This window comes from Paroedura picta, chromosome 9 (assembly GCF_049243985.1).
Source record: "Paroedura picta isolate Pp20150507F chromosome 9, Ppicta_v3.0, whole genome shotgun sequence".
Classification (NCBI taxonomy): Eukaryota; Metazoa; Chordata; class Lepidosauria; order Squamata; family Gekkonidae; genus Paroedura; species Paroedura picta.
Window position 1 is genome coordinate 90,616,118 of NC_135377.1, and position 25,989 is coordinate 90,642,106.

The window sequence follows — 25,989 nt, forward strand, 5'->3', positions numbered from 1 at the left end:
TCACTGGGTACTTATACGTACGAAAATCCCTATAGATTTACCTGTTTTTAAAAGGAAATAAAATGTGAAAAAAATATTTCTACATCCCATGGCCTTTCCCAACCATTTAAATTTTTCTCTTACAGGGCTAACACTTCCGAAAAACCAATACAACGCCCACCCGGAACAATATATAAAGCTAAACGAACCGTTCACTGGGTACTTATATCTACGAAAATCCCTATTGATTTACCTGTTTTTACAAGGAAATAATATGTGAAAACAATATTTCTACATCCCATGGCCTTTCCCAACCATTTAAATTTTTCTCTTACAGGTCTAACACTTCCGAAAAACCAATACAACGCCCACGCGGAACAATACATAAAGCTAAACGAACCGTTCACTGGGTACTTATCCGTACAAAAATCCCTCTTGATTTACCTGTTTTTACAAGGAAATAAAATGTGAAAACAATATTTCTACATCCCATGGCCTTTCCCAACCATTTAAATTTTTCTCTTACAGGGCTAACACTTCCGAAAAACCAATACAACGCCCACCCGGAACAATATATAAAGCTAAGCAAACCGTTCACTGGGTACTTATACGTACGAAAATCCCTATAGATTTACCTGTTTTTAAAAGGAAATAAAATGTGAAAAAAATATTTCTACATCCCATGGCCTTTCCCAACCATTTAAATTTTTCTCTTACAGGGCTAACACTTCCGAAAAACCAATACAACGCCCACCCGGAACAATATATAAAGCTAAACGAACCGTTCACTGGGTACTTATCCGTACGAAAATCCCTATAGATTTACCTGTTTTTACAAGGAAATAAAATGTGAAAAAAATATTTCTACATCCCATGGCCTTTCCCAACCATTTAAATTTTTCTCTTACAGGGCTAACACTTCCGAAAAACCAATACAACGCCCACCCGGAACAATATATAAAGCTAAACGAACCGTTCACTGGGTACTTATCCGTACGAAAATCCCTATTGATTTACCTGTTTTTACAAGGAAATAAAATGTGAAAAAAATATTTCTACATCCCATGGCCTTTGCCAACCATTTAAATTTTTCTCTTACAGGTCTAACACTTCCGAAAAACCAATACAACGCCCACCCGGAACAATACATAAAGCTAAACGAACCGTTCACTTGATACTTATCCGTACGAAAATCCCTCTTGATTTACCTGTTTTTACAAGGAAATAAAATGTGAAAAAAATATTTCTACATCCCATGGCCTTTCCCAACCATTTAAATTTTTCTCTTACAGGTCTAACACTTCCGAAAAACCAATACAACGCCCACCCGGATCAATATATAAAGCTAAACGAACCGTTCACTGGGTACTTATATGTACGAAAATCCCTCTTGATTTACCTGTTTTTACAAGGAAATAAAATGTGAAAAAAATATTTCTACATCCCATGGCCTTTCCCAACCATTTAAATTTTTCTCTTACAGGTCTAACACTTCCGAAAAACCAATACAACGCCCACCCGGAAACATACATAAAGCTAAACGAACCGTTCACTAGGTACTTATACGTACGAAAATCCCTATTGATTTACCTGTTTTTACAAGAAAATAAAATGTGAGAAAAATATTTCTACATCCCATGGCCTTTCCCAACCATTTAAATTTTTCTCTTACAGGGCTAACACTTCCGAAAAACCAATACAACGCCCACCCGGAAAAATATATAAAGCTAAACGAACCGTTCACTGGGTACTTATCCGTACAAAAATCCCTCTTGATTTACCTGTTTTTACAAGGAAATAAAATGTGAAAACAATATTTCTACATCCCATGGCCTTTCCCAACCATTTAAATTTTTCTCTTACAGGGCTAACACTTCCGAAAAACCAATACAACGCCCACCCGGAACAATATATAAAGCTAAGCAAACCGTTCACTGGGTACTTATACGTACGAAAATCCCTATAGATTTACCTGTTTTTAAAAGGAAATAAAATGTGAAAAAAATATTTCTACATCCCATGGCCTTTCCCAACCATTTAAATTTTTCTCTTACAGGGCTAACACTTCCGAAAAACCAATACAACGCCCACCCGGAACAATATATAAAGCTAAACGAACCGTTCACTGGGTACTTATATCTACGAAAATCCCTATTGATTTACCTGTTTTTACAAGGAAATAATATGTGAAAACAATATTTCTACATCCCATGGCCTTTCCCAACCATTTAAATTTTTCTCTTACAGGTCTAACACTTCCGAAAAACCAATACAACGCCCACGCGGAACAATACATAAAGCTAAACGAACCGTTCACTGGGTACTTATCCGTACAAAAATCCCTCTTGATTTACCTGTTTTTACAAGGAAATAAAATGTGAAAACAATATTTCTACATCCCATGGCCTTTCCCAACCATTTAAATTTTTCTCTTACAGGGCTAACACTTCCGAAAAACCAATACAACGCCCACCCGGAACAATATATAAAGCTAAGCAAACCGTTCACTGGGTACTTATACGTACGAAAATCCCTATAGATTTACCTGTTTTTAAAAGGAAATAAAATGTGAAAAAAATATTTCTACATCCCATGGCCTTTCCCAACCATTTAAATTTTTCTCTTACAGGGCTAACACTTCCGAAAAACCAATACAACGCCCACCCGGAACAATATATAAAGCTAAACGAACCGTTCACTGGGTACTTATCCGTACGAAAATCCCTATAGATTTACCTGTTTTTACAAGGAAATAAAATGTGAAAAAAATATTTCTACATCCCATGGCCTTTCCCAACCATTTAAATTTTTCTCTTACAGGGCTAACACTTCCGAAAAACCAATACAACGCCCACCCGGAACAATATATAAAGCTAAACGAACCGTTCACTGGGTACTTATCCGTACGAAAATCCCTATTGATTTACCTGTTTTTACAAGGAAATAAAATGTGAAAAAAATATTTCTACATCCCATGGCCTTTGCCAACCATTTAAATTTTTCTCTTACAGGTCTAACACTTCCGAAAAACCAATACAACGCCCACCCGGAACAATACATAAAGCTAAACGAACCGTTCACTTGATACTTATCCGTACGAAAATCCCTCTTGATTTACCTGTTTTTACAAGGAAATAAAATGTGAAAAAAATATTTCTACATCCCATGGCCTTTGCCAACCATTTAAATTTTTCTCTTACAGGTCTAACACTTCCGAAAAACCAATACAACGCCCACCCGGAACAATACATAAAGCTAAACGAACCGTTCACAGGGTACTTATACGTACGAAAATCCCTATTGATTTACCTGTTTTTACAAGAAAATAAAATGTGAGAAAAATATTTATACATCCCATGGCCTTTCCCAACCATTTAAATTTTTCTCTTACAGGGCTAACACTTCCGAAAAACCAATACAACGCCCACCCGGAACAATATATAAAGCTAAACGAACCGTTCACTGGGTACTTATACGTACGAAAATCCCTATTAATTTACCTGTTTTTACAAGGAAATAAAATGTGAAAAAAATATTTCTACATCCCATGGCCTTTGCCAACCATTTAAATTTTTCTCTTACAGGTCTAACACTTCTGAAAAACCAATACAACGCCCACCCGGAACAATACATAAAGCTAAACGAACCGTTCACTGGATACTTATCCGTACGAAAATCCCTCTTGATTTACCTGTTTTTACAAGGAAATAAAATGTGAAAAAAATATTTCTACATCCCATGGCCTTTGCCAACCGTTTAAATTTTTCTCTTACAAGTCTAACACTTCCGAAAAACCAATACAACGCCCACCCGGAACAATACATAAAGCTAAACGAACCGTTCACAGGGTACTTATACGTACGAAAATCCCTATTGATTTACCTGTTTTTACAAGAAAATAAAATGTGAGAAAAATGTTTATACATCCCATGGCCTTTCCCAACCATTTAAATTTTTCTCTTACAGGGCTAACACTTCCGAAAAACCAATACAACGCCCACCCGGAAAAATATATAAAGCTAAACGAACCGTTCACTGGGTACTTATAAGTACGAAAATCCCTCTTGATTTACCTGTTTTTATAAGGAAATAAAATGTGAAAAAAACATTTCTACATCCCATGGCCTTTCCCAACCATTTAAATTTTTCTCTTACAGGGCTAACACTTCCGAAAAACCAATACAACGCCCACCCGGAACAATATATAAAGCTAAACGTCCCGTTCACTGGGTACTTATACGTACGAAAATCACTATAGATTTACCTGTTTTTACAAGGAAATAAAATGTGAAAAAAATATTTCTACATCCCATGGCCTTTCCCAACCATTTAAATTTTTCTCTTACAGGGCTAACACTTCCGAAAAACCAATACAACGCCCACCCGGAACAATATATAAAGCTAAACGAACCGTTCACTGGGTACTTATACGTACGAAAATCCCTATTAATTTACCTGTTTTTACAAGGAAATAAAATGTGAAAAAAATATTTCTACATCCCATGGCCTTTGCCAACCATTTAAATTTTTCTCTTACAGGTCTAACACTTCCGAAAAACCAATACAATGCCCACCCGGAACAATACATAAAGCTAAACGAACCGTTCACTGGGTACTTATCCGTACGAAAATCCCTATTGATTTACCTGTTTTTACAAGGAAATAAAATGTGAAAAAAATATTTCTACATCCCATGGCCTTTCCCAACCATTTAAATTTTTCTCTTACAGGTCTAACACTTCCGAAAAACCAATACAACGCCCACCCGGATCAATATATAAAGCTAAACGAACCGTTCACTGGGTACTTATATGTACGAAAATCCCTCTTGATTTACCTGTTTTTACAAGGAAATAAAATGTGAAAAAAATATTTCTACATCCCATGGCCTTTCCCAACCATTTAAATTTTTCTCTTACAGGTCTAACACTTCCGAAAAACCAATACAACGCCCACCCGGAAACATACATAAAGCTAAACGAACCGTTCACTAGGTACTTATACGTACGAAAATCCCTATTGATTTACCTGTTTTTACAAGAAAATAAAATGTGAGAAAAATATTTCTACATCCCATGGCCTTTCCCAACCATTTAAATTTTTCTCTTACAGGGCTAACACTTCCGAAAAACCAATACAACGCCCACCCGGAAAAATATATAAAGCTAAACGAACCGTTCACTGGGTACTTATCCGTACGAAAATCCCTCTTGATTTACCTGTTTTTACAAGGAAATAAAATGTGAAAAAAATATTTCTACATCCCATGGCCTTTCCCAACCATTTAAATTTTTCTCTTACAGGTCTAACACTTCCGAAAAACCAATACAACGCCCACCCGGATCAATATATAAAGTTAACGAACCGTTCACTGGGTACTTATATCTACGAAAATCCCTATTGATTTACCTGTTTTTACAAGGAAATAATATGTGAAAACAATATTTCTACATCCCATGGCCTTTCCCAACCATTTAAATTTTTCTCTTACAGGTCTAACACTTCCGAAAAACCAATACAACGCCCACCCGGATCAATATATAAAGCTAAACGAACCGTTCACTGGGTACTTATATGTACGAAAATCCCTCTTGATTTACCTGTTTTTACAAGGAAATAAAATGTGAAAAAAATATTTCTACATCCCATGGCCTTTCCCAACCATTTAAATTTTTCTCTTACAGGTCTAACACTTCTGAAAAACCAATATAACGCCCACGCGGAACAATATATAAAGCTAAACGAACCGTTCACTGGGTACTTATAAGTACGAAAATCCCTCTTGATTTACCTGTTTTTATAAGGAAATAAAATGTGAAAAAAACATTTCTACATCCCATGGCCTTTCCCAACCATTTAAATTTTTCTCTTACAGGGCTAACACTTCCGAAAAACCAATACAACGCCCACCCGGAACAATATATAAAGCTAAACGTCCCGTTCACTGTGTACTTATACGTACGAAAATCACTATAGATTTACCTGTTTTTACAAGGAAATAAAATGTGAAAAAAATATTTCTACATCCCATGGCCTTTCCCAACCATTTAAATTTTTCTCTTACAGGGCTAACACTTCCGAAAAACCAATACAACGCCCACCCGGAACAATATATAAAGCTAAACGAACCGTTCACTGGGTACTTATACGTACGAAAATCCCTATTAATTTACCTGTTTTTACAAGGAAATAAAATGTGAAAAAAATATTTCTACATCCCATGGCCTTTGCCAACCATTTAAATTTTTCTCTTACAGGTCTAACACTTCTGAAAAACCAATACAACGCCCACCCGGAAAAATATATAAAGCTAAACGAACCGTTCACTGGGTACTTATCCGTACGAAAATCCCTCTTGATTTACCTGTTTTTACAAGGAAATAAAATGTGAAAAAAATATTTCTACATCCCATGGCCTTTCCCAACCATTTAAATTTTTCTCTTACAGGTCTAACACTTCCGAAAAACCAATACAACGCCCACCCGGATCAATATATAAAGCTAAACGAACCGTTCACTGGGTACTTATATCTACGAAAATCCCTATTGATTTACCTGTTTTTACAAGGAAATAATATGTGAAAACAATATTTCTACATCCCATGGCCTTTCCCAACCATTTAAATTTTTCTCTTACAGGTCTAACACTTCCGAAAAACCAATACAACGCCCACGCGGAACAATACATAAAGCTAAACGAACCGTTCACTGGGTACTTATCCGTACAAAAATCCCTCTTGATTTACCTGTTTTTACAAGGAAATAAAATGTGAAAACAATATTTCTACATCCCATGGCCTTTCCCAACCATTTAAATTTTTCTCTTACAGGGCTAACACTTCCGAAAAACCAATACAACGCCCACCCGGAACAATATATAAAGCTAAGCAAACCGTTCACTGGGTACTTATACGTACGAAAATCCCTATAGATTTACCTGTTTTTAAAAGGAAATAAAATGTGAAAAAAATATTTCTACATCCCATGGCCTTTCCCAACCATTTAAATTTTTCTCTTACAGGGCTAACACTTCCGAAAAACCAATACAACGCCCACCCGGAACAATATATAAAGCTAAACGAACCGTTCACTGGGTACTTATCCGTACGAAAATCCCTATAGATTTACCTGTTTTTACAAGGAAATAAAATGTGAAAAAAATATTTCTACATCCCATGGCCTTTCCCAACCATTTAAATTTTTCTCTTACAGGGCTAACACTTCCGAAAAACCAATACAACGCCCACCCGGAACAATATATAAAGCTAAACGAACCGTTCACTGGGTACTTATACGTACGAAAATCCCTATTGATTTACCTGTTTTTACAAGGAAATAAAATGTGAAAAAAATATTTCTACATCCCATGGCCTTTGCCAACCATTTAAATTTTTCTCTTACAGGTCTAACACTTCCGAAAAACCAATACAACGCCCACCCGGAACAATACATAAAGCTAAACGAACCGTTCACTTGATACTTATCCGTACGAAAATCCCTCTTGATTTACCTGTTTTTACAAGGAAATAAAATGTGAAAAAAATATTTCTACATCCCATGGCCTTTGCGAACCATTTAAATTTTTCTCTTACAGGTCTAACACTTCCGAAAAACCAATACAACGCCCACCCGGAACAATACATAAAGCTAAACGAACCGTTCACTGGGTACTTATACGTACGAAAATCCCTATTAATTTACCTGTTTTTACAAGGAAATAAAATGTGAAAAAAATATTTCTACATCCCATGGCCTTTGCCAACCATTTAAATTTTTCTCTTACAGTTCTAACACTTCTGAAAAACCAATACAACGCCCACCCGGAACAATACATAAAGCTAAACGAACCGTTCACTGGATACTTATCCGTACGAAAATCCCTCTTGATTTACCTGTTTTTACAAGGAAATAAAATGTGAAAAAAATATTTCTAGATCCCATGGCCTTTGCCAACCGTTTAAATTTTTCTCTTACAAGTCTAACACTTCCGAAAAACCAATACAACGCCCACCCGGAACAATACATAAAGCTAAACGAACCGTTCACAGGGTACTTATACGTACGAAAATCCCTATTGATTTACCTGTTTTTACAAGAAAATAAAATGTGAGAAAAATGTTTATACATCCCATGGCCTTTCCCAACCATTTAAATTTTTCTCTTACAGGGCTAACACTTCCGAAAAACCAATACAACGCCCACCCGGAAAAATATATAAAGCTAAACGAACCGTTCACTGGGTACTTATAAGTACGAAAATCCCTCTTGATTTACCTGTTTTTATAAGGAAATAAAATGTGAAAAAAACATTTCTACATCCCATGGCCTTTCCCAACCATTTAAATTTTTCTCTTACAGGGCTAACACTTCCGAAAAACCAATACAATGCCCACCCGGAACAATACATAAAGCTAAACGAACCGTTCACTGGGTACTTATCCGTACGAAAATCCCTATTGATTTACCTGTTTTTACAAGGAAATAAAATGTGAAAAAAATATTTCTACATCCCATGGCCTTTCCCAACCATTTAAATTTTTCTCTTACAGGTCTAACACTTCCGAAAAACCAATACAACGCCCACCCGGATCAATATATAAAGCTAAACGAACCGTTCACTGGGTACTTATATGTACGAAAATCCCTCTTGATTTACCTGTTTTTACAAGGAAATAAAATGTGAAAAAAATATTTCTACATCCCATGGCCTTTCCCAACCATTTAAATTTTTCTCTTACAGGTCTAACACTTCCGAAAAACCAATACAACGCCCACCCGGAAACATACATAAAGCTAAACGAACCGTTCACTAGGTACTTATACGTACGAAAATCCCTATTGATTTACCTGTTTTTACAAGAAAATAAAATGTGAGAAAAATATTTCTACATCCCATGGCCTTTCCCAACCATTTAAATTTTTCTCTTACAGGGCTAACACTTCCGAAAAACCAATACAACGCCCACCCGGAAAAATATATAAAGCTAAACGAACCGTTCACTGGGTACTTATCCGTACGAAAATCCCTCTTGATTTACCTGTTTTTACAAGGAAATAAAATGTGAAAAAAATATTTCTACATCCCATGGCCTTTCCCAACCATTTAAATTTTTCTCTTACAGGTCTAACACTTCCGAAAAACCAATACAACGCCCACCCGGATCAATATATAAAGTTAACGAACCGTTCACTGGGTACTTATATCTACGAAAATCCCTATTGATTTACCTGTTTTTACAAGGAAATAATATGTGAAAACAATATTTCTACATCCCATGGCCTTTCCCAACCATTTAAATTTTTCTCTTACAGGTCTAACACTTCCGAAAAACCAATACATCGCCCACGCGGAACAATACATAAAGCTAAACGAACCGTTCACTGGGTACTTATCCGTACAAAAATCCCTCTTGATTTACCTGTTTTTACAAGGAAATAAAATGTGAAAACAATATTTCTACATCCCATGGCCTTTCCCAACCATTTAAATTTTTCTTTTACAGGGCTAACACTTCCGAAAAACCAATACAACGCCCACCCGGAACAATATATAAAGCTAAACAAACCGTTCACTGGGTACTTATACGTACGAAAATCCCTATAGATTTACCTGTTTTTAAAAGGAAATAAAATGTGAAAAAAATATTTCTACATCCCATGGCCTTTCCCAACCATTTAAATTTTTCTCTTACAGGGCTAACACTTCCGAAAAACCAATACAACGCCCACCCGGAACAATATATAAAGCTAAACGAACCGTTCACTGGGTACTTATCCGTACGAAAATCCCTATAGATTTACCTGTTTTTACAAGGAAATAAAATGTGAAAAAAATATTTCTACATCCCATGGCCTTTCCCAACCATTTAAATTTTTCTCTTACAGGGCTAACACTTCCGAAAAACCAATACAACGCCCACCCGGAACAATATATAAAGCTAAACGAACCGTTCACTGGGTACTTATACGTACGAAAATCCCTATTGATTTACCTGTTTTTACAAGGAAATAAAATGTGAAAAAAATATTTCTACATCCCATGGCCTTTGCCAACCATTTAAATTTTTCTCTTACAGGTCTAACACTTCCGAAAAACCAATACAACGCCCACCCGGAACAATACATAAAGCTAAACGAACCGTTCACTGGATACTTATCCGTACGAAAATCCCTCTTGATTTACCTGTTTTTACAAGGAAATAAAATGTGAAAAAAATATTTCTACATCCCATGGCCTTTGCCAACCATTTAAATTTTTCTCTTACAGGTCTAACACTTCCGAAAAACCAATACAACGCCCACCCGGAACAATACATAAAGCTAAACGAACCGTTCACAGGGTACTTATACGTACGAAAATCCCTATTGATTTACCTGTTTTTACAAGAAAATAAAATGTGAGAAAAATATTTATACATCCCATGGCCTTTCCCAACCATTTAAATTTTTCTCTTACAGGGCTAACACTTCCGAAAAACCAATACAACGCCCACCCGGAAAAATATATAAAGCTAAATGAACCGTTCACTGGGTACATATACGTACGAAAATCCCTCTTGATTTACCTGTTTTTACAAGGAAATAAAATGTGAAAAAAACATTTCTACATCCCATGGCCTTTCCCAACCATTTAAATTTTTCTCTTACAGGGCTAACACTTCCGAAAAACCAATACAACGTCCACCCGGAATAATATATAAAGCTAAACGAACCGTTCACTGGGTACTTATACGTACGAAAATCCCTATAGATTTACCTGTTTTTACAAGGAAATAAAATGTGAAAAAAATATTTCTACATCCCATGGCCTTTCCCAACCATTTAAATTTTTCTCTTACAGGGCTAACACTTCCGAAAAACCAATACAATGCCCACCCGGAACAATACATAAAGCTAAACGAACCGTTCACTGGGTACTTATCCGAACGAAAATCCCTATTGATTTACCTGTTTTTACAAGGAAATAAAATTTGAAAAAAATATTTCTACATCCCATGGCCTTTCCCAACCATTTAAATTTTTCTCTTACAGGTCTAACACTTCCGAAAAACCAATACAACGCCCACCCGGATCAATATATAAAGCTAAACGAACCGTTCACTGGGTACTTATATGTACGAAAATCCCTCTTGATTTACCTGTTTTTACAAGGAAATAAAATGTGAAAAAAATATTTCTACATCCCATGGCCTTTCCCAACCATTTAAATTTTTCTCTTACAGGTCTAACACATCCGAAAAACCAATACAACGCCCACGCGGAACAATATATAAAGCTAAACGAACCGTTCACTGGGTACTTATCCGTACGAAAATCCCTCTTGATTTACCTGTTTTTACAAGGAAATAAAATGTGAAAACAATATTTCTACATCCCATGGCCTTTCCCAACCATTTAAATTTTTCTCTTACAGGGCTAACACTTCCGAAAAACCAATACAACGCCCACCCGGAACAATATATAAAGCTAAACGAACCGTTCACTGGGTACTTATACGTACGAAAATCCCTATAGATTTACCTGTTTTTAAAAGGAAATAAAATGTGAAAAAAATATTTCTACATCCCATGGCCTTTCCCAACCATTTAAATTTTTCTCTTACAGGGCTAACACTTCCGAAAAACCAATACAACGCCCACCCGGAACAATATATAAAGCTAAACGAACCGTTCACTGGGTACTTATCCGTACGAAAATCCCTCTTGATTTACCTGTTTTTACAAGGAAATAAAATGTGAAAACAATATTTCTACATCCCATGGCCTTTCCCAACCATTTAAATTTTTCTCTTACAGGGCTAACACTTCCGAAAAACCAATACAACGCCCACCCGGAACAATATATAAAGCTAAACGAACCGTTCACTGGGTACTTATCCGTACGAAAATCCCTATAGATTTACCTGTTTTTACAAGGAAATAAAATGTGAAAAAAATATTTCTACATCCCATGGACTTTGCCAACCATTTAAATTTTTCTCTTACAAGTCTAACACTTCCGAAAAACCAATACAACGCCCACCCGGAACAATATATAAAGCTAAACGAACCGTTCACTGGGTACTTATCCGTACGAAAATCCCTCTTGATTTACCTGTTTTTACAAGGAAATAAAATGTGAAAACAATATTTCTACATCCCATGGCCTTTCCCAACCATTTAAATTTTTCTCTTACAGGGCTAACACTTCCGAAAAACCAATACAACGCCCACCCGGAACAATATATAAAGCTAAACGAACCGTTCACTGGGTACTTATACGTACGAAAATCCCTATAGATTTACCTGTTTTTACAAGGAAATAAAATGTGAAAAAAATATTTCTACATCCCATGGCCTTTCCCAACCATTTAAATTTTTCTCTTACAGGGTTAACACTTCCGAAAAACCAATACAACGCCCACCCGGAACAATATATAAAGCTAAACGAACCGTTCACTGGGTACTTATCCGTACGAAAATCCCTATAGATTTACCTGTTTTTACAAGGAAATAAAATGTGAAAAAAATATTTCTACATCCCATGGACTTTGCCAACCATTTAAATTTTTCTCTTACAAGTCTAACACTTCCGAAAAACCAATACAACGCCCACCCGGAACAATACCTAAAGCTAAACGAACCGTTCACTGGGTACTTATACGTACGAAAATCCCTATTGATTTACCTGTTTTTACAAGAAAATAAAATGTGAGAAAAATATTTCTACATTCCATGGCCTTTCCCAACCATTTAAATTTTTCTCTTACAGGGCTAACACTTCCGAAAAACCAATACAACGCCCACCTGGAAAAATATATAAAGCTAAACGAACCGTTCACTGGGTACTTATCCGTACGAAAATCCCTACAGATTTACCTGTTTTTACAAGGAAATAAAATGTGAAAAAAATATTTCTACATCCCATGGCCTTTCCCAAACATTTAAATTTTTCTCTTACAGGTCTAACACTTCCGAAAAACCAATACAACGCCCACCCGGAACAATATATAAAGCTAAACGAACCGTTCACTGGGTACTTATCCGTACGAAAATCCCTACAGATTTACCTGTTTTTACAAGGAAATAAAATGTGAAAAAAATATTTCTACATCCCATGGCCTTTCCCAACCATTTAAATTTTTCTCTTATAGGGCTAACACTTCCGAAAAACCAATACAACGCCCACCCGGAACAATACATAAAGCTAAACGAACCGTTCACTGGGTACTTATACGTACGAAAATCCCTAATAATTTACCTGTTTTTACAAGGAAATAAAATGTGAAAAAAATATCTCTACATCCCATGGCCTTTCCCAACCATTTTAATTTTTCTCTTATAGGGCTAACACTTCCGAAAAACCAATACAACGCCCACCCGGAACAATACATAAAGCTAAACGAACCGTTCACTGGGTACTTATACGTACGAAAATCCCTATTGTTTTACCTGTTTTTACAAGAAAATAAAATGTGAAAAAAATATTTCTACATCCCATGGCCTTTCCCAACCATTTAAATTTTTCTCTTACAGGGCTAACACTTCCGAAAAACCAATACAACGCCCACCCGGACCAATATATAAAGCTAAACGAACCGTTCACTGGGTACTTATCCGTAGGAAAATCCCTCTTGATTTACCTGTTTTTACAAGGAAATAAAATGTGAAAAAAATATTTCTACATCCCATGGCCTTTCCCAACCATTTAAATTTTTCTCTTACAGGTCTAACACTTCCGAAAAACCAATACAACGCCCACCCGGAACAATATATAAAGCTAAACGAACCGTTCACTGGGTACTTATACGTACGAAAATCCCTATTGATTTACCTGTTTTTACAAGGAAATAAAATGTGAAAAAAATATTTCTACATCCCATGGCCTTTCCCAACCATTTAAATTTTTCTCTTACAGGGCTAACACTTCCGAAAAACCAATACAACGCCCACCCGGAACAATATATAAAGCTAAACGAACCGTTCACTGGGTACTTATCCGTACGAAAATCCCTATTGATTTACCTGTTTTTACAAGGAAATAAAATGTGAAAAAAATATTTCTACATCCCATGGCCTTTCCCAACCATTTAAATTTTTCTCTTACAGGTCTAACACTTCCGAAAAACCAATACAACGCCCACCCGGATCAATATATAAAGCTAAACGAACCGTTCACTGGGTACTTATATGTACGAAAATCCCTATTGATTTACCTGTTTTTACAAGGAAATAATATGTGAAAACAATATTTCTACATCCCATGGCCTTTCCCAGCCATTTAAATTTTTCTCATACAGGGCTAACACTTCCGAAAAACCAATACAACGCCCACCCGGAACAATATATAAAGCTAAACGAACCGTTCACTGGGTACTTATACATACGAAAATCCCTATAGATTTACCTGTTTTTACAAGGAAATAAAATGTGAAAAAAATATTTCTACATCCCATGGCCTTTCCCAACCATTTAAATTTTTCTCTTACAGGGCTAACACTTCCGAAAAACCAATACAACGCCCACCCGGAACAATATATAAAGCTAAACGAACCGTTCACTGGGTACTTATACGTACGAAAATCCCTCTTGATTTACCTGTTTTTCAAGGAAATAAAATGTGAAAAAAATATTTCTACATCCCATGGCCTTTCCCAACCATTTAAATTTTTCTCTTACAGGGCTAACACTTCCGAAAAACCAATACAACGCCCACCCGGAACAATATATAAAGCTAAACGAACCGTTATCTGGGTACTTATCCGTACGAAAATCCCTATAGATTTACCTGTTTTTACAAGGAAATAAAATGCGAAAAAAATATTTCTACATCCCATGGCCTTTCCCAACCATTTAAATTTTTCTCTTACAGGGCTAACACTTCCGAAAAACCAATACAACGCCCACCCGGAACAATATATAAAGCTAAACGAACCGTTCACTGGGTACTTATACGTACGAAAATCCCTATTGATTTACCTGTTTTTACAAGGAAATAAAATGTGAAAAAAATATTTCTACATCCCATGGCCTTTGCCAACCATTTAAATTTTTCTCTTACAGGTCTAACACTTCCGAAAAACCAATACAACGCCCACCCGGAACAATACATAAAGCTAAACGAACCGTTCACTGGATACTTATCCGTACGAAAATCCCTATTGATTTACCTGTTTTTACAAGGAAATAAAATGTGAAAAAAATATTTCTACATCCCATGGCCTTTCCCAACCATTTAAATTTTTCTCTTACAGGGCTAACACTTCTGAAAAACCAATACAACGCCCACCCGGAACAATACATAAAGCTAAACGAACCGTTCACTGGGTACTTATCCGTACGAAAATCCCTCTTGATTTACCTGTTTTTACAAGGAAATAAAATGTGAAAACAATATTTCTACATCCTATGGCCTTTCCCAACCATTTAAATTTTTCTCTTACAGGGCTAACACTTCCGAAAAACCAATACAACGCCCACCCGGAACAATATATAAAGCTAAACGAACCGTTCACTGGGTACTTATACGTACGAAAATCCCTATAGATTTACCTGTTTTTACAAGGAAATAAAATGTGAAAAAAATATTTCTACATCCCATGGCCTTTCCCAACCATTTAAATTTTTCTCTTACAGGGCTAACACTTCCGAAAAACCAATACAACGCCCACCCGGAACAATATATAAAGCTAAACGAACCGTTATCTGGGTACTTATCCGTACGAAAATCCTTATAGATTTACCTGTTTTTACAAGGAAATAAAATGTGAAAAAAATATTTCTACATCCCATGGCCTTTCCCAACCATTTAAATTTTTCTCTTACAGGGCTAACACTTCCGAAAAACCAATACAACGCCCACCCGGAACAATATATAAAGCTAAACGAATCGTTCACTGGGTACTTATACGTACGAAAATCCCTATTAATTTACCTGTTTTTACAAGGAAATAAAATGTGAAAAAAATATTTCTACATCCCATGGCCTTTGCCAACCATTTAAATGTTTCTCTTACAGGTCTAACACTTCCGAAAAACCAATACAACGCCCACCCGGAACAATACATAAAGCTAAACGAACCGTTCACTGAATACTTATCCGTACGAAAATCCCTATTGATTTACCTGTTTTTACAAGGAAATAAAATGTGAAAAAATATTTCTACATCCCATGGCCTTTCCCAACCATTTAAATTTTTCTCTTACAGGTCTAACACTTCCGAAAAACCAATACAACGCCCACCCGGATCAATATATAAAGCTAAACGAACCGTTCACTGGGTACTTATATGTACGAAAATCCCTCTTGATTTAGCTGTTTTTACAAGGAAATAAAATGTGAAAAAAATATTTCTACATCCCATGGCCTTTCCCAACCATTTAAATTTTTCTCTTACAGGGCTAACACTTCCGAAAAACCAATACAACGCACACCCGGACCAATATATAAAGCTAAACGAACCGTTCACTGGGTACTTATCCGTACGAAAATCCCTCTTGATTTACCTGTTTTTACAAGGAAATAAAATGTGAAAAAATATTTCTACATCCCATGGCCTTTCCCAACCATTTAAATTTTTCTCTTACAGGGCTAACACTTCCGAAAAACCAATAAGACGCCCACCCGGAACAATATATAAAGCTAAACGAACCGTTCACTGGGTACTTATACGTACGAAAATCCCTATTGATTTACCTGTTTTTACAAGGAAATAAAATGTGAAAAAAATATTTTTACATACCATGGCCTTTCCCAACCATTAAAATTTTTCTCTTACAGGGCTAACACTTCCGAAAAACCAATACAATGCCCACCCGGAACAATATATAAAGCTAAACGAACCGTTCACTGGGTACTTATCCGTACGAAAATCCCTACTGATTTACCTGTTTTTACAAGGAAATAAAATGTGAAAAAAATATTTCTACATCCCATGGCCTTTCCCAACCATTTAAATTTTTCTCTTACAGGGCTAACACTTCCAAAAAACCAATAAGACGCCCACCCGGAACAATATATAAAGCTAAACGAACCGTTCACTGGGTACTTATACGTACGAAAATCCCTATTGATTTACCTGTTTTTACAAGGAAATAAAATGTGAAAAAAATATTTCTACATACCATGGCCTTTCCCAACCATTAAAATTTTTCTCTTACAGGGCTAACACTTCCGAAAAACCAATACAATGCCCACCCGGAACAATATATAAAGCTAAACGAACCGTTCACTGGGTACTTATCCGTACGAAAATCCCTACTGATTTACCTGTTTTTACAAGGAAATAAAATGTGAAAAAAATATTTCTACATCCCATGGCCTTTCCCAACCATTTAAATTTTTCTCTTACAGGGCTAACACTTCCGAAAAACCAATGCAACGCCCACCCGGAATAATATATAAAGCTAAACGAACCGTTCACTGGGTACTTATCCGTACGAAAATCCCTATTGATTTACCTGTTTTTACAAGGAAATAAAATGTGAAAAAAATATTTCTACATCCCATGGCCTTTGCCAACCATTTAAATTTTTCTCTTACAGGTCTAACACTTCCGAAAAACCAATACAACGCCCACCCGGAACAATACATAACGCTAAACGAACCGTTCACTGGGTACTTATACGTACGAAAATCCCTATTGATTTACCTGTTTTTACAAGAACATAAAATGTGAGAAAAATATTTCTACATCCCATGGCCTTTGCCAACCATTTAAATTTTTCTCTTACAGGGCTAACACTTCCGAAAAACCAATACAAGGCCCATCCGGACCAATATATAAAGCTAAACGAACCGTTCACTGGGTACTTATCCGTACGAAAATCCGTCTTGATTTACCTGTTTTTACAAGGAAATAAAATGTGAAAAAATATTTCTACATCCCATGGCCTTTCCCAACCATTTAAATTTTTCTCTTACAGGGCTAACACTTCCGAAAAACTAATACAACGCCCACCCGGAACAATATATAAAGCTAAACGAACCGTTCACTTGGTACTTATCCGTACGAAAATCCCTATTGATTTACCTGTTTTTACAAGGAAATAAAATGTGAAAAAAATATTTCTACATCCCATGGCCTTTCCCAACCATTAAAATTTTTCTCTTACAGGTCTAACACTTCCGAAAAACCAATACAACGCCCACCCGGATCAATATATAAAGCTAAACGAACCGTTCACTGGGTACTTATATGTACGAAAATCCCTATTGATTTACCTGTTTTTACAAGGAAATAATATGTGAAAACAATATTTCTACATCCCATGGCCTTTCCCAACCATTTAAATTTTTCTCTTACAGGTCTAACACTTCCGAAAAACCAATACAACGCCCACCCGGAACAATATATAAAGCTAAACGAACCGTTCACTGGGTACTTATCCGTACGAAAATCCCTCTTGATTTACCTGTTTTTACAAGGAAATAAAATGTGAAAAAAATATTTCTACATCCCATGGCCTTTGCCAACCATTTAAATTTTTCTCTTACAGGTCTAACACTTCCGAAAAACCAATACAACGCCCACCCGGAACAATATATAAAGCTAAACGAACCGTTCACTGGGTACTTATCCGTACGAAAATCCCTCTTGTTTTACCTGTTTTTACAAGGAAATAAAATGTGAAAAAAATATTTCTACATCCCATGGCCTTTCCCAACCATTTAAATTTTTCTCTTACAGGGCTAACACTTCCGAAAAACCAATACAACGCCCACCCGGAACAATATATAAAGCTAAACGAACCGTTCACTGGGTACTTATACGTACGAAAATCCCTATAGATTTACCTGTTTTTACAAGGAAATAAAACGTGAAAAAAATATTTCTACATCCCATGGCCTTTCCCAACCATTTAAATTTTTCTCTTACAGGGCTAACACTTCCGAAAAACCAATACAACGCCCACCCGGAACAATATATAAAGCTAAACGAACCGTTCACTGGGTACTTATACGTACGAAAATCCCTCTTGTTTTACCTGTTTTTACAAGGAAATAAAATGTGAAAAAAATATTTCTACATCCCATGGCCTTTCCCAACCATTTAAATTTTTCTCTTACAGGGCTAACACTTCCGAAAAACCAATACAACGCCCACCCGGAACAATATATAAAGCTAAACGAACCGTTCACTGGGTACTTATACGTACGAAAATCCCTATTAATTTACCTGTTTTTACAAGGAAATAAAATGTGAAAAAAATATTTCTACATCCCATGGCCTTTGCCAACCATTTAAATTTTTCTCTTACAGGTCTAACACTTCCGAAAAACCAATACAACGCCCACCCGGAACAATACATAAAGCTAAACGAAGCGTTCACTGGGTACTTATCCGTACGAAAATCCCTATTGATTTACCTGTTTTTACAAGGAAATAAAATGTGAAAAAAATATTTCTACATCCCATGGCCTTTCCCAACCATTTAAATTTTTCTCTTACAGGGCTAACACTTCCAAAAAACCAATACAACGCCCACCCGGAACAATATATAAAGCTAAACGAACCGTTCACTGGGTACTTATACGTACGAAAATCCCTCTTGTTTTACCTGTTTTTACAAGGAAATAAAATGTGAAAAAAATATTTCTACATCCCATGGCCTTTCCCAACCATTTAAATTTTTCTCTTACAGGGCTAACACTTCCGAAAAACCAATACAACGCCCACCCGGAACAATATATAAAGCTAAACGAACCGTTCACTGGGTACTTATACGTACGAAAATCCCTATTAATTTACCTGTTTTTACAAGGAAATAAAATGTGAAAAAAATATTTCTACATCCCATGGCCTTTCCCAACCATTTAAATTTTTCTCTTACAGGGCTAACACTTCCGAAAAACCAATACAACGCCCACCCGGACCAATATATAAAGCTAAACGAACCGTTCACTGGGTACTTATCCGTACGAAAATCCCTCTTGATTTACCTGTTTTTACAAGGAAATAAAATGTGAAAAAAATATTTCTACATCCCATGGCCTTTCCCAACCATTTAAATTTTTCTCTTACAGGGCTAACACTTCCGAAAAACCAATACAACGCCCACCCGGAACAATATATAAAGCTAAACGAACCGTTCACTGGGTACTTATACGTACGAAAATCCCTATAGATTTACCTGTTTTTACAAGGAAATAAAACGCGAAAAAAATATTTCTACATCCCATGGCCTTTCCCAACCATTTAAATTTTTCTATTACAGGGCTAACACTTCCGAAAAACCAATACAACGCCCACCCGGAACAATATATAAAGCTAAACGAACCGTTCACTGGGTACTTATCCGTACGAAAATCCCTCTTGATTTACCTGTTTTTACAAGGAAATAAAATGTGAAAAAAATATTTCTACATCCCATGGCCTTTCCCAACCATTTAAATTTTTCTCTTACAGGGCTAACACTTCCGAAAAACCAATACAACGCCCACCCGGAACAATATATAAAGCTAAACGAACTGTTCACTGGGTACTTATACGTACGAAAATCCCTATTGATTTACCTGTTTTTACAAGGAAATAAAATGTGAAAAAAATATTTCTACATCCCATGGCCTTTCCCAACCATTTAAATTTTTCTCTTACAGGGCTAACACTTCTGAAAAACCAATACAACGCCCACCCGGAACAATATATAAAGCTAAACGAGCCGTTCACTGGGTACTTATACGTACGAAAATCCTTTTGATTTACCTGTTTTTACAAGGAAATAAAATGTGAAAAAAATATTTCTGCATCCCATGGCCTTTCCCAACCATTTAAATTTTTCTCTTACAGGTCTATCACTTCCGAAAAACCAATACAACGCCCACCCGGAACAATATATAAAGCTAAACGAGCCGTTCACTGGGTACTTATACGTACGAAAATCCCTATTGATTTACCTGTTTTTACATGAAATAAAATGTGAAAAAAATATTTCTGCATCCCATGGCCTTTCCCAACCATTTAAATTTTTATCTTACAGGTCTATCACTTCCGAAAAACCGATACAACGCACACCCGGAACAATATATAAAGCTAAACGAGCCGTTCACTGGGTACTTATACGTATGAAAATCCCTATTAATTTACCTGTTTTTACAAGGAAATAAAATGTAAAAAAAATATTTCTACATCCCATGGCCTTTCCCAACCATTTAAATTTTTCTCTTACAGGGCTAACACTTCCGAAAAACCAATACAACGCCCACCCGGATCAATATATAAAGCTAAACGAACCGTTCACTGGGTCCTTATCCGTACGAAAATCCCTATTGATTTACCTGTTTTTACAAGGAAATAAAATGTGAAAAAAATATTTCTACATCCCATGGCCTTTCCCAACCATTTAAATTTTTCTCTTACAGGGCTAACACTTCCGAAAAACCAATACAACGCCCACCCGGACCAATATATAAAGCTAAACGAGCCGTTCACTGGGTACTTATACGTACGAAAATCCCTATTGATTTACCTGTTTTTACAAGGAAATAAAATGTGAAAAAAATATTTCTGCATCCCATGGCCTTTCCCAACCATTTAAATTTTTCTCTTACAGGTCTATCACTTCCGAAAAACCAATACAACGCCCACCAGGAACAATATATAAAGCTAAACGAGCCGTTCACTGGGTACTTATACGTACGAAAATCCCTATTGATTTACCTGTTTTTACAACGAAATAAAATGTGAAAAAAATATTTCTAAATCCCATGGCCTTTCCCAACCATTTAAATTTTTCTCTTACAGGGCTAACACTTCCGAAAAACCAATACAACGCCCACCCGGACCAATATATAAAGCTAAACGAACCGTTCGCTGGGTACTTATCCGTACGAAAAACCCTATTGACTTACCTGTTTTTACAAGGAAATAAAATGTGAAAAAAATATTTCTACATCCCATGGCCTTTCCCAACCATTTAAATTTTTCTCTTACAGGTCTAACACTTCCGAAAAACCAATACAATGCCCACCCGGACCAATATATAAAGCTAAACGAACCGTTCACTGGGTACTTATATGTACGAAAATCCCTATTGATTTACCTGTATTTACAAGGAAATAAAATGTGAAAAAAAAATTTCTACATCCCATGGCCTTTCCCAACCATTTAAATTTTTCTCTTACAGGGCTAATACTTCCGAAAAACCAATACAACGCCCACCCGGAACAATATATAAAGCTAAATGAGCCGTTCACTGGGTACTTATACGTACGAAAATCCCTATTGATTTACCTGTTTTTACAAGGAAATAAAATGTGAAAAAAATATTTCTGCATCCCATGGCCTTTCCCAACCATTTAAATTTTTCTCTTACAGGTCTATCACTTCTGAAAAACCAATACAACGCCCACCCGGAACAATATATAAAGCTAAACGAACCGTTCACTGGGTACTTATCCGTACGAAAAACCCTATTGATTTACCTGTTTTTACAAGGAAATAAAATGTGAAAAAAATATTTCTACATCCCATGGCCTTTCCCAACCATTTAAATTTTTCTCTTACAGGGCTAACACTTCTGAAAAACCAATACAACGCCCACCCGGACCAATATATAAAGCTAAACGAACCGTTCACTGGGTACTTATCCGTACGAAAATCCCTATTGATTTACCTGTTTTACAAGGAAATAAAATGTGAAAAAAATATTTCTACATCCCATGGCCTTTCCCAACCATTTAAATTTTTCTCTTACAGGGCTAACACTTCCGAAAAACCAATACAACGCCCACCCGGAACAATATATAAAGCTAAACGAGCCGTTCACTGGGTACTTATACGTACGAAAATCCCTATTGATTTACCTGTTTTTACAAGGAAATAAAATGTGAAAAAAAAATTTCAACATCCCATGGCCTTTCCCAACCATTTAAATTTTTCTCTTACAGGGCTAACACTTCCGAAAAACCAATACAACGCCCACCCGGACCAATATATAAAGCTAAACGAACCGTTCACTGGGTACTTATACGTACGAAAATCCCTATTGATTTACCTGTTTTTACAAGGAAATAAAATGTGAAAAAAATATTTCTACATCCCATGGCCTTTCCCAACCATTTAAATTTTTCTCTTACAGGGCTAACACTTCCGAAAAACCAATACAACGCCCACCCGGACCAATATATAAAGCTAAACGAACCGTTCACTGGGTACTTATCCGTACGAAAATCCCTATTGATTTACCTGTTTTTACAAGGAAATAAAATGTGAAAAAAATATTTCTACATCCCATGGCCTTTCCCATCCATTTAAATTTTTCTCTTACAGGGCTAACACTTCCGAAAAACCAATACAACGCCCACCCGGACCAATATATAAAGCTAAACGAACCGTTCACTGGGTACTTATCCGTACGAAAAACCCTATTGATTTACCTGTTTTACAAGGAAATAAAATGTGAAAAAATATTTCTACATCCCATGGCCTTTCCCAACCATTTAAATTTTTCTCTTACAGGGCTAACACTTCCGAAAAACCAATACAACGCCCACCCGGAACAATATATAAAGCTAAACGAGCCGTTCACTGGGTACTTATACGTACGAAAATCCCTATTGATTTACCTGTTTTTACAAGGAAATAAAATGTGAAAAAAAAATTTCTACATCCCATGGCCTTTCCCAACCATTTAAATTTTTCTCTTACAGGGCTAACACTTCCGAAAAACCAATACAACGCCCACCCGGACCAATATATAAAGCTAAACGAACCGTTCACTGGGTACTTATATGTACGAAAATCCCTATTGATTTACCTGTTTTTACAAGGAAATAAAATGTGAAAAAAATATTTCTACACCCCATGGCCTTTCCCAAAGATTTAAATTTTTCTCTAACAGGTCTAACACTTCTGATAAACCAATACAACGCCCACCCGGAACAATATATAAAGCTAAACGAACCGTTCACTGGGTACCTATCCGTACGAAAAACCCTGTTGATTTACCTGTTTTTACAAGGAAATAAAATGTGAAAAAAATATTTCTACATCCCATGGCCTTTCCCAACCATTTAAATTTTTCTCTTACAGGTCTAACACTTCCGAAAAACCAATACAACGCCCACCCGGACCAATATATAAAGCTAAACGAGCCGTTCACTGGGTACTTATACGTATGAAAATCCCTATTGATTTACCTGTTTTTACAAGGAAATAAAATGTGAAAAAAATATTTCTGCATCCCATGGCCTTTCCCAACCATTTAAATTTTTCTCTTACAGGTCTATCACTTCCGAAAAACCAATACAACGCCCACCCGGAACAATATATAAAGCTAAACGAACCGTTCACTGGGTACTTATCCGTATGAAAATCCCTATTGATTTACCTGTTTTTACAAGGAAATAAAATGTGAAAAAAATATTTCTACATCCCATGGCCTTTCCCATCCATTTAAATTTTTCTCTTACAAGGCTAACACTTCCGAAAAACCAATACAACGCCCACCCGGACAAATATATAAAGGTAAACGAACAGTTCACTGGGTACTTATCCGTACGAAAAACCCTATTGATTTACCTGTTTTACAAGGAAATAAAATGTGAAAAAAATATTTCTACATCCCATGGCCTTTCCCAACCATTTACATTTTTCTCTTACAGGTCTAACACTTCCGAAAAACCAATACAACGCCCACCCGGAACAATATATAAAGCTAAACGAACCGTTCACTGGGTACTTATATGTACGAAAATCCCTATTGATTTACCTGTTTTTACAAGGAAATAAAATGTGAAAAAAAAATTTCTACATCCCATGGCCTTTCCCAACCATTTAAATTTTTCTCTTACAGGGCTAACACTTCCGAAAAACCAATACAACGCCCACCCGGACCAATATATAAAGCTAAACGAACCGTTCACTGGGTACTTATATGTACGAAAATCCCTATTGATTTACCTGTTTTTACAAGGAAATAAAATGTGAAAAAAATATTTCTACACCCCATGGCCTTTCCCAAAGATTTAAATTTTTCTCTAACAGGTCTAACACTTCTGAAAAACCAATACAACGCCCACCCGGAACAATATATAAAGCTAAACGAACTGTTCACTGGGTACTTATCCGTACGAAAATCCCTATTGATTTACCTGTTTTTACTAGGAAACAAAATGTGAAAAAAATAATTCTACATCCCATGGCCTTTCCCAACCATTTAAATTTTTCTCTTACAGGTCTAACACTTCCGAAAAACCAATACAACGCCCACCCGGACCAATATATAAAGCTAAACGAACCGTTCACTGGGTACTTATCCGTACGAAAAACCCTATTGATTTACCTGTTTTTACAAGGAAATAAAATGTGAAAAAAATATTTCTACATCCCATGGCCTTTCCCAACCATTTAAATTTTTCTCTTACAGGTCTAACACTTCCGAAAAACAAATACAACGCCCACCCGGACCAATATATAAAGCTAAACGAGCCGTTCACTGGGTACTTATACGTACGAAAATCCCTATTGATTTACCTGTTTTTACAAGGAAATAAAATGTGAAAAAAATATTTCTGCATCCCATGGCCTTTCCCAACCATTTAAATTTTTCTCGTACAGGTCTATCACTTCCGAAAAACCAATACAACGCCCACCCGGACCAATATATAAAGCTAAACGAACCGTTCACTGGGTACTTATCCGTACGAAAATCCCTATTGATTTACCTGTTTTTACAAGGAAATAAAATGTGAAAAAAATATTTCTACATCCCATGGCCTTTCCCATCCATTTAAATTTTTCTCTTACAGGGCTAACACTTCCGAAAAACCAATACAACGCCCACCCGGACCAATATATAAAGCTAAACGAACCGTTCACTGGGTACTTATCCGTACGAAAAACCCTATTGATTTACCTGTTTTACAAGGAAATAAAATGTGAAAAAAATATTTCTACATCCCATGGCCTTTCCCAACCATTTACATTTTTCTCTTACAGGTCTAACACTTCCGAAAAACCAATACAACGCCCACCCGGAACAATATATAAAGCTAAACGAACTGTTCACTGGGTACTTATATGTACGAAAA